We start from the raw sequence: 4,553 nt of genomic DNA on the forward strand, positions 1-4,553 counted from the left end.
CTAATAAGATTACTGACATTTAGAAATGGGAAGAAAGGAGCTAAAGGTGTAGGGAAGGTGGGATGGGTAGGGGAAGAGTAAAAAGGGAAAAGAAAAAAATGTGAGAGAATGAAAAGATGAAAATAAAGTGTTTGTAGATGGGGAGGGGAGGAGGGGGTGAAGGGAGGGCAGAGGTAAGGGGAAAAAATGAGAATCAAGACTTGTCATGTAGAGGTACAAGATCCCAACAATGAATGTAACTGTACTGTATCCCTAAAATGTACCAATAAACTCAATTAAAGCTGAAAAAAAAATATTTTTGACAACTAGCCTGGCCCTGAACTCCAGATCCTCCTATCTCTGCCCTCATAGTGCTGGGATTCTCCACATGTACCACCACACCCAGCTTTAAGAATCCTTTTGAAGGAAGGGAAGGATCCCCCTTCAATCCTGTTCTTCTAGAAAGTTGTGGGATACTATCTATGCTATATTTCAAAGGACTATTTGTAAACTTGTGAACATGCTGTTCCCTTTACTTGGTAACTTTGGGCTCTGGAGCCAATATAGTTACTTTTCTTGGAGGGCTCACAATGCAATAATTGAAAAATTGATGGAAAAATCTTCTGTGGGGGTGTAAAACACAACCCATTTATATATATGCATATATATTTTTAAATCTCATACCATCAAATTAGACACCATCTGATTGAGTCTCTCTGAATATCAGGTCTGTAGCTTTTGAAAAGATGTAGAGTGGCACTTTATTTATTACTTTATTTGAAAATTAGCTCACTTTGCCTCCTGCTTCCCATTAGTGTAGTTTTCCTTTGTGGTCTGTAAACTTTAAGAGAAGTTTCACTTAGAGATGAGATGATCAGTTTGGTCACAGCTCTGGGACTTGCATCTCTACTTAGAAATTATCCTGACCAACCCCTCACCCATCCCCCACTCTTTCTGGTGTGTCCCTCACTTCCCCTCTGCCCCTCCTTCCCTTCTCCCCCAGAATGCCTCTGACCTGCCCCCGGCTGGGGGTAACCTCTGCTCAGGGGTAGTTTTGTCTTTGCTGGGGCCATACACAATCAAGGCCTGTGAAAAGGAGGGTGAGTCTGCGGGGGGCCGGCACAAGCTGGGCTATTCGGATCTGGGTCCATTAAAGCCTTCTGGCCCTCCTTAACTCATTCCTGCTGCATTCAAGCCTGCCAGAGAGTCAGACTTTAGCCGGCACTAAAACCTGTAGGGTACAGATTCTCTGACATTGTTGGGAAAGAATTAAGGCATCAGCCAGGGACGGCTAATATTTCTTGCCTCCTTTTATTGCTGAACAGCGGGACTGTAAAGTTTTGAACACTGGAGCACTGTGGCCCCCTTTCATGTGGCCGAGATGATGGGATAAAAATGTGTTTGGTGAAGCAATTCGGATTACCACTGGGTCACATCCTTGCTGGCTCTCAGCACGGCCCTCGAAACAGCTTCACTAAGACAAGAAACAATCACTGTGTGATCGTAGCTCAGGCTGAACAGCGTTTGGAGCGTGGAAATGAGGCTAATCGTGGAGTTTGCCAACGAGCATACTTTGCTTTTAATAGCTCAGGCTGGCTGCAGTTCAGAGTAAGGGATGGATGGTGGGCTGCGGAGACAAGTCCTTGATCCACAATTCTGACAGCTCCAGAGAGCATCCTGCTGTCCTTCCGGATGCCCTTATCAGGTCTTGAGGTCTTGAACTTGCAGATTGGGATGGGAGTGTCCAGACCAGAAGTTGTTTGGGGACCTCTCTGCCACATATTCTGGGGCCACAGGTGTCCTTACAACCAGAAAATGATGGAAAAGGAGCAAGGAAGCTTAGTGTTTAGAAAGTTTGTTGCTTCTTTGGTTCCATCCAGAACTCTCCCCAAATAAACAAGTGAAATGTTCCCAAGCAATTGTTTCATGATTTTCTCCAATTTATTTTCTCTCTAATTTATGACTGATCCAGTTGACAACTCTAACCAGCCTGCCGCTCTGGCTGATCCCTGGGCTCTTTTCCTCTCCAGTTCTCCAGGCCAGATCTGTGGCCTCCTGTCAACCCCTCCTTGGAAGTGAGAAGGTCCAGATGACCCTGTGAAGTCAATGTGGACAAGGTTCACGTCCCTATTCCCACTACTGCCTAGCTGTGTGACCCGAAGAAACTCACTTGCCTTCCTCTCTGCTTCAGTTTCTTCAACTCTAAAATGAGGATGAGAGCAGGACGTTGGGAGGGTCATTGCAGAAGTTTAACTGGAGATGGTATGAAACTGCATCGATTGCTGCTAATGCTCTTTTTATGGTGTGTTTGAAAGTGGCTGTAGCACATTTACAGTGGAGCTGGACTGAGAGATTTGGTGAGAGGTTCCCTGTTGGCTGCTCCTTGCTCTGCAGAGGAAACACATTTCTCAGTGTGCATAGTGCCAAGAGCTGAAAAGGAAAGGAGAGGGAGAGGGGCTGTTTCCTTGATTAGGAAGTCTCAGGCCTCTGCCAAGGAGCTGTTACTATCAGTGTCTGCGGGAGGATGATTCACAGCTCTTCATCTCGATTTTCAAAGCTCTTGGCCCTCAAGGACAAAAGAAACGCAAGGGAGTCCCTGTTCCCATTTGGGGAGTGAGCTGTGGGGTGCTAGAGACAAGAATCCAGGGCCTCCCCAGGCCGCCAGGCCAGAGTGTAATAAATCTGTGAAATAGCAAGCACAAAGGACTTTATAATCAATGACAGATTTTATTTTTGCTCTGGCAAAATCCATGCGTGGTGTTCACATTTTATAGGGAAATAAGTACCCAGTTTGAGGCTCCTCCTTAGCCCTTATTCTCTTTCTTGAAAGTCGGGAAAACTTGGAGAATCAAAGGCAGCTCCTCCGAGATCTGTGGCGCGAAAGCCTGACTTCCCCTGGGCGGGAACCCAATTCTCCCGTTACTTCCTAGGGTGGCGCGGGCCATTCATTTCTGTTTTGCTAAAATACCCGTGACATGTGAATGAGCCAGGATTACAGAACATTGTCTCGGTCAGTAATCTGAGCCGGCATGGGCTCTGGTTTGATGAAATATGGTGCTGTCTGAGCAAACATGGGAATTGGTATTACTTCTCGTTAAAGCTGAACAGTGGGACTATTTAGAATTGATGCATGAATGCGGCACTGTGGGGAGTGACAATCTGAAGGGGGCCGACTGGGGGAGGGGGCGGGTGTGTGTGTATGTGTTTGAGTTGGCCAGAGCCAGACGGTTAAGAGGAGTCTGCAGGAGAGGCAGCCAAAGGGACACTTTGGAAATTGGGACTTCTTTGGAGGCCGCAGCCATCACCCCACATAATCTGCAGAACCTTTGGCTGATCTCCTTCGTAGGGTGGACAAAACCTGAGGTCTCAGTCCAGCCATTCAGGCCCTCATCATCTGTTCCATTTGTCCTGGGTGAGTCTTTTTCATTCTTCCTGCCAGTCACTCATATCCATCCCAGAATCTAAGGGAGCCTGTGTGATGGTCCCCAAGCCCGCATCCCAGTCTTCACCCCAAGGTGACCACAGTGATGCTGGCTTGCAGCACCCAGACACTTACACCGCGAGTTTCTAGGACTGGTGTCTGCTCAGGGCTCACTCCTGGGTGTGTCCCCAGGAATTGCTGTCCATAGGCCAGCATGAGCTGTCTCACCCAGAGTTCCCCCTTCCCAGGGGACAGCCAGATTCAAAGATCAAGCAGAGCCAGGAGCAGAGTCCTGGACAGCTCTGGAGGGTCACAGGGCTCTGGGATGCCCCACAGGCTCTGTAGAGGCTCCCTGTGGCTTCTCCCTCTGGCCAGTTCTGTGCCCTTCCTGCCTTTGCAGATATGATATCATAGTCACCCTCCTGCACACCTCTGCACCCACCTTCCTATCTCAGCCTGGTTCTAAGACACCTGGCCTGAGGTTACTGGTTACAGACAGGATCTGAGGACCTGGGCTCTGATGTGGCTGGAGGCCTGTGCCATCTGCTACCTGGTGGTGGTGAGGACTGTGGTGGAGCTGGCAACTGTAAGACCCCTGGTACACTGCTGGGCTGAGCTGGAGGGTCAATGTTTCAGCTATGGCAAGGTCAGGGGAGGAAAATTCAGAACTCAAGGCCTGGCTCTTTTGAGCCCCATGGGTGCATGGGAGATAAGCCACAAAGTGTTGAGGATTAATCATGATCTTAATGCACAGTGTGGACATCAGAGGACATTTCTGGCAGCAGAAAAAGGAATCCTCATTTCTTGTTCACCTGAGAATCAGGCCCAAGATTTAAATAGGTTGCTGAGCTCCAGAGACAATTGAATTCTTAACCCTAGCAAGTCTCTTGCCTCAAAGTCAAAGACCTGGTTGGGCAAAAGGATTCCTGAGATTTGGGAGCACCATGGTTCACGTACTCAAAAGTCTTAAAGTCCTATGCCCCGGAGAATACACTCTGCTCCTTTGCTTGAAGATGATGCAGTCTTAACATGTGTCCCTTTTGTGATCTGCCTGTACCCAGCCCCTGAGTGTCAAATGAAAACTGGAGCCATGTCCCCACCTACCCTGGCCAGGAAACCACTGGGCCAAGCAAAGGAGAAAGATCCCATGGAC

The sequence above is a fragment of the Fukomys damarensis genome, unplaced genomic scaffold, assembly GCF_012274545.1.
Source record: "Fukomys damarensis isolate Sample0158 unplaced genomic scaffold, DMR_v1.0_HiC HiC_scaffold_1, whole genome shotgun sequence".
NCBI classification, from domain to species: Eukaryota; Metazoa; Chordata; class Mammalia; order Rodentia; family Bathyergidae; genus Fukomys; species Fukomys damarensis.